Raw genomic sequence first — 13,196 nt, 5'->3', positions numbered from 1 at the left:
TTTGTGTTCATTAACACACCAGATTCATGAGAAACATTATATAGCCCAAGAAACCTTGGGCCATTTGTAAAAAGAAGTGACTGAAGAAAAAAGAAAATATAAAGAACAAGGACTTTTGAAAGGTATAAGAAATAAATATTGACATGGGAAAGAATGAGAGATCTGATATAGTGCAGTATTTATGCAAAGGAAAAACCAAATTACTCAATCCAAAGAAGCGGCTCCAAAGATATTCAAAGATTAATTCAGGCAATGGCACCCAGATATGGAAGATTTCACAAAACAAAAAATAAGATCATAAACAGGGAAAATCTAGTAAAGTAAAAGTAAAAAAAAAAAAACAGAAGCTGAATTACGAAATACCTTCAAAGTGAAGGATTTAGTGTAGTAAGTCCAACACAGGTTATGTCACAGCATGATGGAACAACGAGTCCCCTAAGTAAGGAGAAACAGGAGGCAAGGGAGACAGCTGAAGAAGAAATATGGACATGGGAAAGAAAAAGAAATTTAATGCAGTGCAACATTTATGCAAAGGAGAAAGCAAAACTAATCAATACATAAAACGCAGCATCAAAAATATTTGAAGACAAATACAAGCAAAGGCATCCAAATATGGAAAATTTTACAATACGAAAAATAAGAAAACAAAAGGGAAAATAGAAAAGAGGATTAGCAATGGAGAAGTTAAAAATGGAAAACGAAGTTATGGATTGCCTGCGAAGTGAAGGATTTAGAATGGGGGTTCTAACTCTGATGACGTAACAGCATGATGAGACGAGTCCCCAAATTAAGGAGAAACCAGTGGAGCAGAAAGTATCTGACCAGTTGCAATATAAAGATAATTTGGAGCCTTCTGTAGGAAACCAGTACAAAAGTTCAGCTGGAGTTGCACAGCAAGGAAATTAACAGGAAACTGTGGTAACTCAGATGCAGTAAATGCTGTAGTCACACACAATTGAGTTCTCATATGAAAAAGCAACAGATGACACAGGATCAAGCTTTAGAGAATATGGCACAGGGAGATTTTCTGGAACTTTCTGTACAATACCTGCAGGAAACACAGAACAAATTATGTGCCCTTAGTTTAGAAGAAAATGATCTAAAGGAAGAGTTGATGATTTAATAGAGATGGCTAGACATAGTAAGATCAATGAAAGAAGCAGATTACAGAAAGTCAATGTTGTTGTCTTTCGGCTTTTCCCAGTTAGGGGTCGCCACAGCGGAACTCCGGTCCGCTAATGATTGGCAGTAGATTTTCATGAACGCCGAGGTGCCAGAACGACGTTCAACCTTCAACGAAGGTGCGCCCATTTACGCATGTCTTTTGAACGCCCACCCAACCGTGGGGAGGACATGCAGACTCCACTTAGAAGAAAGTCAATAAGACCCAAAATTTTAGAAGTTTGATAAAACAAATGAATACAGTAATCAAGACTGTTCACAGAAACTCATGTGATATAACAGAAGTAAATAGAATATATTACTGCATCTAAATTAATAACAGACAAAGTCTTAGCACAAAAACACAGGGCAGTAAGAGAAGGAAAGAGCAGAAATCAAATGTCAACACAGAAGTAATGAATAGAGAAAAGTGTCACTGTTAGAAGAGTACAGAAGATGGAACAGAGCAACAAAAAACTCAAAGATGGACACAATAAAAGCAACACGCAGTATCAGAATAGACCACAATCTATTGTACACTATTGCAAATAATAAACTAAAAGGCAGAAAAACTTAGAAGATATGCAGATAAATATAAAGGAAAAGTACAGAAGAAAAAAATGTATTGATGACCCCAAAAAAAGTTTTATAGAGAACTGGACAACAAAGGAATAGAAACACCACCAAAAAGAGAAGAGATAGTCACAGTTTGCAGAAATATCTATGAGGATCATGTGGAACATAAAGATGCTGAATGGATAGAAGTAAAAAAAAAAAAAAAAAAAAAAAAAAAAAAAAAAAAAAAAAGAATAAAAAGTTCAAATCTACAGGATATGAAATGGGATAAAGAAAGAGTAAGAGAAATTGAAGCAAAATTAAGAAAAGTTCCTAACTGGAATACCCCATGCCCAGATGCAGTACCATCTTTACATGAACATTTAGCCACGAGTAGGAATTATTTATATGCACACCCCGAACAGACGCCAACCTGGTAGGAAAACAATACTACTCCTTAGGAGTAAACCTGCAAAATACACTAAAAACTATAAATCAGTAACTTGCTTTCTGACGATGTATAAACTATACACTGGAATTGATGCTGAAAGAATTTATAGTTTTTTAAAAAAAAACAATCATGGCAACAGAACAAAAGGGTAACAAAAGAAAGTCATATGGAACAAAGGATCACTTGTTGCTAAATAAAGTCATAATACAGAACTGTAAAAAGGGTAAGAATATAAGTATGGCATGAATAGACTACAAAAAAGCATTTGACAACATGCCACATTCATGGATAAAAGAGTGCTTAGAAATGTACAAGATACACCCTACATGACGTGCTGACAATGCACAAAAGGCACTGTTTGCAGGAAATGAACTGGAGAGGCAGCAATGCTAACTGCTACACAACCATGTTGACTACTTGAAAAATAATAAAGTATAGCAAAGAGTCACCCCCAAATAATCTACATTTTGGTTAAATATCAAAACATCTCTCAGCACCAAAACATCATCATTTATCCACACCATCATACCTAGGTACATTTTTGGTTCTATGAGAGAAGGTTGTTACATGCATGGGACAGTTTACTTCTCAAATTTTGCCATCAAAATAGTTACAGCAAAAGACTTCACAGTTTATAATGGCTTATGCTACATAAGAATATGCAAGAAAACTTACCATATTTTCACTGCAGAATTAGGGAAACATTTACATATTAGTATTATTACATTTTAAAATCCAACAGAAATGGTTTGCATTGAGAGAAATTTCTGACAAAAACAGTTTACAGGAACAGGGTCTAGCATTACTTACAAACAACTCTGTTCTGTCATAAAACAGGTTTGCTACAGAAAAAAAAAAAAAAACGAGTGTCTGAGACACCATTTAGGGACAGTAGAGAGGTACAATAAGCACACTTTATTCTTACCATCTGCAGAATCAATATATGTTGCAGACTTTAGCTTGCCCTCCTTCTTGCTAATACATACATGCTTTCCCAATACGGATTCAAAAAACCACTACAACTGATCCAGGAAATCAGTTCCAAGCATCCCCATCACCATTTCTGTGAAAGAGGTCACACCATAATAATCTACTTAAATGTACTACAAACTCTATTCACTATTTTAATTTAATGATTTTGTACTGTGTCTCCAAAGATTTCTAACTGTGGTGGATAGTCACAAAGAATCATAATGGACCGAACTGCAAAATAACATGGTAGAAGTAGGGCAACATAGCCCAATGAGGCTTAGATGTATGGAAATGCAGACATAGGGAGGGTATGCCTGAGACACTGTTATTGGGTTGCCACCTTTTCAAATGCCCAAAGTTGGACATTTTTGGTACAAACGTCAGATTTTGCAGGCTGTAACATACCCACGGTCAGTACAAAGGACAGAACTTCACTTTTTTGCCTAAATAAGAGCTTATTCTTGTAGCATTTTAGTTGCTAATTCTGTTTCTTATAACATTTAGGTGTTTCAGATACAGAGTAACTGTTTTCTTCAACTATTACATAAAATAGAAGAAATAATTTTGTCCTAAAATCTCAGGACATTTGCCAGTTTTACAATTTTTTTGCAGGAAACAACTGTCCCTCGCAAAGTGGGACAGGTGGTAGACTGTTGCATTAATGAAGACTCGGAGCAGCAAAAAAGGCTTTTGGTGCACAAGTGAGTGGCCCACACTATGAGTGGTCATGTGACCCTGAACAACAACATGTAGAGAGCATGCCTGACACTAACACTATGCACATTCACATACGCATCGACACTCAGCATATCTGCAACATGGGCAGAGCTGGCAGCCAACTATTTTATGCACGGGAAGAAAAGAGGGTGAGAGGACGGTCAAAAAGGGGAAAGAGCTAGCAGAGGGATGCAGAGAAAGACAAAGAACAGAAGAGTTGAATGGGGGATGCCTTTTTTATTTTTATTTTTTACAAGAAAGCTAGAAGGAGAGGGAAGAATTGAAAATTACTGGATAGGAAGGAATGTTAAAAGAATGGTAGCAACAGATGACACAAAATATATATAAACAAATACAAAGACTGATGGGGAGGTACTGACACAAAAGGGGAGGTACCGACACAAAAAGGGGAGGGCAAGAGAGGAGATATGTAGACAAACAGAGGATGAATAATTGGTGATGGGGAGAACTGTATTACAACAAGGAAAGGGAACAACATGATGGGGACAGGGTCAGGTCTGGAATACCCCATGCCCAGATGTGGTACCATCTTTACATGAACATTTAGTAAAATAAATGTCCAAAAAACCCAACAGTGCGAAGTCCACAAATAAAGCTAAAAAAAGCACTGTCAATGCCAGGAACTGCTATTAGAAACTTTTATTCCACAAACAATTTACAGACTGAGCGCTTTCATCCCCTCCTGGGGATTTCATCAGAATCTGCCATATTACATTTTTATCCCCTTTATATACCCTACCCATTTCTGATGTCATTCTTTAATTAATAAAACAATTAACATTTTTTTAAAAAATATATAGCTCTCATTTAACTATCTTGTAATATCAATCAATGCAATTACATACTAATATATTTCTAAAATGTATTTCAAAACATTCATACAAACACTACATATAATAAAATGAACTGTTATAGTCCAATAAAATGTTATTAAATCCATAAAATATTTAAAACAACATAAAGTGGATTTTTACAGGCTTTAATTATACTGTTCTGCCTTTTTGTTCAACACTGGTTTAATAGATATAATTTCATTCAACCCTGGGGGCATACTGGCTTGTAACTTAATTTGCCATTTAGTATAGGGTATATAAAGGGGATAAAAATGTAATATGGCAGATTCTGATGAAATCCCCAGGAGGGGATGAAAGCGCTCAATCTGTAAATTGTTTGTGGAATAAAAGTTTCTAATAGCAGTTCCTGGCATTGACAGTGCTTTTTTTAGCTTTATTTACATGAACATTTAGCCATGAGTAGGTGGCCCAATAGTCAGTGCTTGGCAGCTATAAGACTTTGCCAGCCAAATGAAGAGGTGCTCTAGGGTGCCAATATGAGTCTCAATCCACTAGTCTACCTTTATCCTCACCAGCCACTTCATTTCACTCTTGCTGACCTAGGAGGGCTCTTCCACTCCACTTTCCAATCAGCAGCATACACCTCTCACTGGAGACACAGCAACAGAGGCCACCTTCAAATCTCCAGGGCACCCACTACAAAATGACCATCATCTCTCTGCAAATATGCAAGCCCTTGGACCGCTGGGTCCCAGTGGTTGGCACTGTAGTCAGGGCAGAATGTGTTGGCTTCTGTCTTACCGCTGCCTACTCATGGCTGACCCTGCAGAAACAAATGAAAATAAGTGGAGAAAAACAAAACAACAAAAAATAAATAACAGTTTTGAAAGTCAAAAGACAGGGATAGAATTACCCTGGCCACAGTGATGTGGCATGCATTTTATTAACACAAACCCTGGAAGGAGAAACTGTTAGCGCAGCCAAGGTACAAATGAAATTGCTATGGCTCAAATATTTACAACAGGGGATATGAATGCAGTCTAACTAGCACAGTATGTACAGCAGTGGCATGGTACATGAATGGCAGCCACTGAGCATAGCCTATGAACCATGAAGCACTGCTGAAATTATTAAAATGAAAAAGCACCTAACTGCTGTGGTAAGCAGGTTCATTACAGTTGTTGTGTACATACATATGCCAGAATAACTCACACAGGTTAGGACAGTAGAACAATACACATGGATGAAAACTAGCAATGAACAACAAGGAAATGGGGAATATTAAGCTACATAAAGAAAAAGTGTTCAGAGCTTTGATAAATGTATTAAATACAGATACAATACTGGCAGTATAACGGTACATATCATACAGACTGGACAAACTGACCTGCTTCCTCTGGCAGATGGTCCATTCAGTGCTAAACAGAAATGATACATTACCAAGCACAGCAAACCAATGAGGGCAGAAAGCAATTATAGCAATACTCTATGGGTTCACTGTATAGTGACTCAGCAAAAAGGACAATTAGTATAACAAGGATGGTGTCCATAATCTCTTTGTCCCATGGTCGTTGCCTTTCCAGGGCACTATATTTGTAAAGCTACTGTGTGTGCAACAAATGTAAAAAGAGCTGCCCCGTGCAGGAGCCCTGCCAGACTTTTAAGCTTCACAGACCATGTCTGCTTGCCAGGTCAAGACCTAAAGTGAAACTCACTGCAAGAGTGCAATACTGCATATAGTAGGAAAAACCTAACATGCACCAGTGGGTAGGGCAGTAGCACAAGTCAGGTTGACAGCTGCATGACCAAGTTCCACAGAAGCACACACCCTGCATGACTTGCAGTCAATGAGGGACAGCAGGGAAGGGCGAGAATCATGGTGAATTTCTCTTCATAAATGTTTACTAGCACAGACTTTCCCTCAGCCACACACACCACAGATGCTGTCAATACTTGTGCATGAACAGGACTGGGCCTCATATCATGGAACAGGTCTGCAAAGCACTGTTACTGATGTGATTCGTTATTTTAATATGGAATCTGCTCTGGGTCCTGCTGTATAATAAAGGGCACTGCTATAATTTTGCGAGAGACCACATTACAGACAGCAACTATACAATATAGCACAAGCTTGAGATTAGGACAGCAGACAGGACAACTGGAAAAGAAGGGACACTTGAGGGAAATAGGTGTGCATTGTATAGTCAGAAAGAATGAATTAAGGAGGCTGTGGGATTTTGAAAAAATAGTTTATAATTTTGCTAAGAACTGTTTAGAGGTAGAAGTGAGTACACATTTGATGAAAGTTCTGCATTAGTGGTACTAAGCAGCATCAATAAAACAGTTAAGTTGATAAAACTATTGTCAAACAATAGTCACAAGTCTATTGTTGCCAGTTAAAACTAACAAAAATATTATGACAATTATACAGCCAAATCTATGGGAAACACTCATGTATAAGTGTAGAAGCACTTACCAAAACCTGATTTCCTGACAACTCTGAATTTCTGACTATCACGAACAATTCCTGACAGGTGGCAAACCGGGTGAAGAACACAAACAATTTTTAGGCAGCTGGAAAAGTAAACATCACAAGTACTGAAGCTCTAAACAGTCAAATGTTAGCTATGTGCAGAAGTCTCTATGTAACTCCTGTTTTGTCAGAACAAAACAATGTATCGCTTTCTAAAATAGTAAATTAAGCAACATCCTGTTCCTGTCCCAGTGAAAGTGGGTTAGAAGATAATATCATACGCCCATACTTCTCAACTGTCCAAAATTTTCGCAAATGCAGAGATTTTTGCTTCATATTTTTGGTATCTTCCTCACAAAATTTGTAGTTTTCTGTGAACTCGAGGAGGGCTGAAGTTACTTAATGACATACATTTAAGTTTCAGATTTCCAATCCTTCGGGAATCCTGCTATTCCTAGCAACTTTCTCTATTTATAAGACCAATATTTAAGCCTCGCCCCTATTTTTGCACCCCAATTACTTTAGGCTTTGTCCAGATTTGTTGCACTGAGAGGTTGACAGGACTGCGTGACACGTTACCTGATAGTATACAGTGCGAATCGACTCTGCAGAGCTCGCGGACTCTGGACTGCAGTGCAAGTAGGGAGAATACAACAACAGCAGGAACACGAAGCACCTGAGGCAGGCAGCTCAGCAAAATCTGCGGTTACTTTCAGCTTTCCCGGGGTGCTGTACAAGAGTAGCACTATTCATAAATACAAATTTGGGGCATTGCAGTGCACAGTACACATCTTACATGGCAGCACAGTTCAAGCTTTGGCGTTAGTTAATCGCTCCCCTGTTTTAGGGCAAGCTTGTCTTATCATAATGAAAGTGAAACTAAGTTATTACGTCATTGTGTACTTCCTAAATTAGTACAGTGCAAGCACCGTCAGAGAACTTAATCGCCCTAAATGGTAACAGTCACTGATTATCCGTTTAATCCAAGCCAGGATTTGAGGGCTGCCAGGGGCAGACTATAAAAACAGACAGTCACCAGCCAAGCACTGTAGTTGTTGTGTACGGCATTTAATAACTGGTGCTTCCAGACCAGACGTGGTTTTCTAGGGTGTGGCAAACCTGAGGCGAGGGGTTTTTTTTAATATAGTTGGTGTGGCTTATTAGTCAGGAAATGGATATTTTTGTTTCAGTTTCTGTTTCCTATAATACTTAGAAATAATAATATATAAACACCGCCCCCCCCAAGTGTAAACAGCACAGTGAATTGTGGCTTTGTGCTACTGCTCTTAAATTTGGTGTAGAGAAATGAATGACTGGACAGACAAGTAATGGCAGATTGCGCTATCACTTCTCAATATTAGCAGGCATACAACCTTTCAACTGCTATGCTTTAATCAAATCGCTGCGATTTTGGCCCGCATATTTTGCCTTGCTCCTCCTAGGTTTACCGACTTCCTCATAAAAATCAGACCAGGTTATGAACATACCTTATCGTTAAAAGTTCACAAATAAATAATAAAGAGTTTTACCTTTTAGTCTTGAGTCAAGAATAATGTTTCAAGAGGATGTGCAAAGTACTTATTTATTCCATAAACAGCACTGGGAGACTGCCTAACATTTTAAGATAACTCTTCCACAGGGGCTGTCATTTGTCATTCAGGCAACCAGGAAAGTGATTTGTGCCCTTGTTGGCATCCTGATAAAGAATATATATATATATATATATATATATATATATATATATATATTGAAAATCTCTAATCCCTCCCTTGGGCAGGGGGATGCAAAGCCAGCATCACCACAGGGACTACTATGCTCTGTGAGTGCATAGTATACTCATACACACACACAATAAGAACTACCACTAAACCCAGATCATCCCGCCTCTGAGGGATTATGGCACTGGTCAGCTCCAGTCTGCCCCCTCCTATCCAGAATGGGCATGTCGATACTCCGCACAAAGGCTCCTGCAGATATCCAAGTCACTAATTGAACTTGGGTTATCTTGGACGTAGTCAAGGCTTTGTCCCTCTATGCCAACAATGCTGGTATCAGGAAAACTTTCATTTTTTTTTGTTTTTGTCAGATACCTGCCTGAGGAATTATTAGTCTAGCTTATATAGTAATGGCACAAGGGGAAAGTAAGTAGCTTGACCAGATACTGAAAATACTGTGTTTCTCAGCATTTGCTGCAGTTATCCTTCACAGTGGGCATGAGTTCAGCCTCCACAGCAGATTCTAAGAATCCCTCAAAATGCTTATTCATCAGTGTCACCATCACTGTCAGACAGCTCAATGTATGCCACATAATTCTTGCCAGGGGAATACATGATGCTGCCAAGTTACAGATAAGAGTCCCTCAGGCTGTTCTGTTATATTGTGAACTGTGGTTGTCTTCCTTGTGACATTTGACTCACTGAGAGTTGTTCTTATAATTAGGGATGCCTGTAATACAGAATTTGAAAGCCGTTCAGACCATGTCTTCTTCACATCCCTATGTCCAGGGAACAGCATATGGCATTCACTAATGGTTATCAATATTAGGATATGAGGCAGTTTGAATGGTCGATGAAAATATCTGCTAGTGGTATGTACTTGAACGTTCTGGGAGTCTCTTTTGTAAAAAATATTTCAGTCAACAATTACTATTGGATAAACATTTAATTGACTTGGTTCAGCATTCTCATTATTATTATAACAAATAAGATGTCATAGTCTGTCATGCTGCAAAACTGGACATTTTTCCAGACATCAGTATGCAGTAATTACCTGTTCATACATGTACATGTGCATTTATGGGTATAGTGCATTTTCTTTTTGTAGTACAACTCATCAAGGACCAGGTAACTGGATTTTATTTGTCAAGTGTCCCTATGAGCATCTGTTTAAATTCAGTGAATGGAGTTTCATAAATTGCATTTATGGATGAAATGGAACAGTTTTCTATACAGAAATAATTGTTCTATTTTCCCTGTAATAGTGAAATCTGAAAGTTACTATATATATATAAATAGTAAGGGGTGTAGGAGATGTAGTCTTACACTGGAGGTGCAACCCCATTGAAAAATGCTTATTTTTGTTGATTCCCTGCTTGCTGATATTAAACTTACAAATCCAGATGTGTTATCTTGACTTGTTGGCTTGTCGATGGGCTGGTTCTTTTAAAGGCTGCAACCCTATGAGCTTGTGCTTGATGAAATAACTGTTAAATAACGTCCCAAAGCTCTATTTTTTTATCATTTTTCCTGGGCCTATCTGAACATCCCACCTTTTCAGGTGTCCTACTAACCCATTTGAATCCCCCTCCACTACCTGGACTTTACATCCAGCATGACCCCAAATGTGTACTTGGAGGGACATACCTTGCTATTAATCACATCTTATTGTCTAAGCTAGGGACAAGAGTAGACCAGTTATGAGTCATCATCTATGGGAGCCTCATATTTATTTTGTAAGACAATCTGGATCTGCGTTAACCTTTTACGTTCTCTCCCTAGTGCTCCTGCAGGCAGCATTCATAGAGGTAATTTTCAGGCTTGGCTCGGCAGTGCCAATCACTCACCTTTGATCCCTAGCACTTCATGCTATATGACTCTATCAGCAGAAAAACTTGAAAAATACAAAATACTACTAGGTCTACTAAAGCAGCCCATGAACTTAGTTTGGCATCTGAAATTAAGGAAAATTGTAATTCCTTCTTTAGCTACATTATGAAACTATAAGATATAACACACGGCAGTGCTACAAACTTATTCATAATGGCATCACCTACTCTGGCCTCTTAGAAGTTGCCAATATACTGGCAAACAGATTCAGTGTGAATTTTACCCTAAGATGATTATCCCTTAATCTCTCAGACATCCCAGCCCATCATCACCGAAGAACACATACTAAAGGTGCTCTCCAAGACCAAAAATCCTTCCTCTTTGGGACCCGACAATATACCTCACTGTTTAATAAACAGTATTAAATAAGCCATGGCAAAGCCGCTCCTTAAAATATTTAACCTGAGCTTAGCCACATGCTTTGTCCCTGTGGTTTGGTGCACGGAAGCATCAATGCCACCAATGACCCCATGAATTATGGCCTATCAGCCTAATAAGTCTTATTTGCAAAGCCATGGAACATATTATAAGTGACTGGATAAACTATGACATTAAAAATCTCATCAGGATAGATCAATAGTAGTTCAGTCTTATCAGCTGTTGACAGTGGTCATGCTGTAATCACAGCATATCTTGATATGGCCAAGATGTAATTAGCAAGTTTCAATCATTATATGTGTGTATGTATATGTGCATATATAGGTTCATAGGTTCATACTAGGCTATATCTATCGGGCATTTATTATAAGCTGCCCCTTGTTTGTTTTCTTTTTACCCAATTCCTTTAGTATAGGGGGTGCTATACCTCTTATTTTGCTGTGCTGTCGGTTTAGACACTGAGTAGATAATTGGGGTATATCTGCGATCTCCCCCATCCATTGGTCAAGATTTTCTTCTTGAACAAGGCCAGAGCGTGCTGCTCTGCACATGTACCAGGTCAGGATTTTCCACAGCATTGGGAGTCTTTATCATGATTCTATCCTCCAGCACGTTTAATTCCTAGCGCCGGGCTTGTCTGTCTTTTGTGGGGCCTTGTATGTTAGGCAAAGGTCACCTCTGAGCAGCAGTGGCGACTGAAATAGAGCTGGAGTTCTTTCAGTCGGGCAGCATAGGCACAGATTTTGAGACCCTTTTTTTTGGTGGTTTTGGCCTCCAGCTGCTGCTCCAGCTGCTGTCAGATGAGTGTCAGGTCAGATATTTGTATGGGGCATTGTATGATGAGGTGATGAGTGATGGAGACTATGACCTCCATGATCTAGATCCTTGATCTAGATGAGAATCCTTCATGATAAGGTGACTTCCCTAACTACTTTAGCTACTACTTTAGCTACATGGGTGTCTACTATCAAGACTACTATCAACCCTGGTCCCCTCTTCCCCCTGAACTTTTCTTCTGTGCTCAGTGGATTGCCACCTATTTGGTAGCTATATATATATATATATATATATATATATATATATATATATATATATATATATATATATATATACCCTATGTAGTAAGATGGATCACAAATTGGCTAAATAACAGAATACAAATGGTGTGGGTAGCAGGTGCCTTATCAATATGAGGGTGACCAGCAGCTTCCCACAGAGCTGAATGCTGGGACCACTTTTGTTCAACAGTTACTTTTCTAATCTCTGGTCTGTGAACCAAGACTATGGCTAACCAAGTCTGCAGACGACTGTAAAATGGGGGTCATTATCAAGTCACCCACTGATGCCAAAGCCCTTCAGCAAGAATATAACACTCATAAATATCTGATGTACTAAACAGAGTCTCAGATTAAATGCTAAAAAGTGTAATATTGTCACAGTTTGTAAACAGTCCCTCCCCCCAGCATATAACATAGACAACACCCCACTCCAAAATGAGAATGTTATTAAATAGCTTAGATATTTGGTTAATAATTCCCTCTCATTTGATCATCATGTAGTGAGAGTAGTCAGAAAGTCCTTCTACTTAGTGCAGCCAATTTTGAAAGGAATATTATTCATATCTAAAGAGGTCCTTGTCCCATGATTTTCAGCCTTGATTAAGTCAATTGTTGAATACAATGCTCCCTTTTAAGATGTACCTTACTAGACATATCAAACAACTCAAAAAACCTCAAAGGTCCTAACTAAGATCATCACATGCTTAAACATTCTAAGCTTCCAGAAAAGGCTTGAAGCACTCTCCCTTTATTCAGTATTTTATAGATGTCTTAGGGCAGATCAGTACTTTGCGCCTTCCATCACATTAGGGACCCAGTGGCCCTGAATCTCTTGCATTTCCAAAAATCAAACAGTCCTACAAACACCAGAACTAGGCATCTAACTTTTCATTGACAAATAAATAGAATACAGTAGAGAGAGAGAGAGTTTCATTAAACAGCACCTTCCCCATCTCTGAAATAGACTCCAGCTGCAGATCAAGCAATGTTATACACTGTCTTCCTTCTAAA

At 38.5% G+C, this 13,196-nt stretch overlaps 1 protein-coding gene across 4 annotated transcripts in view; it reads right to left on the bottom strand.

The window, feature by feature from the left end:
* LOC122809309 (guanylate-binding protein 1-like) overlaps nt 1-8,011 on the bottom strand; it is a 713,173-nt gene extending 705,162 nt beyond the window's left edge. For 2 of the 4 annotated variants that reach the window (XM_044080701.1, XM_044080704.1), the window contains exon 1: nt 7,148-8,011. The gene's annotated coding sequence lies outside the window, so the exon portion shown is untranslated. The remainder of the gene's footprint in view (nt 1-7,147) is intronic. The other 2 variants (XM_044080703.1, XM_044080702.1) reach the window with 2 other exon arrangements.
* Nucleotides 8,012-13,196: the final 5,185 nt, after the last annotated feature.

This window comes from Protopterus annectens, chromosome 8.part0, assembly GCF_019279795.1.
Source record: "Protopterus annectens isolate FY-2018-M chromosome 8.part0, PAN1.0, whole genome shotgun sequence".
NCBI classification, from domain to species: Eukaryota; Metazoa; Chordata; order Ceratodontiformes; family Protopteridae; genus Protopterus; species Protopterus annectens.
This window is presented reverse-complemented; position numbering and strand designations above follow the sequence as displayed.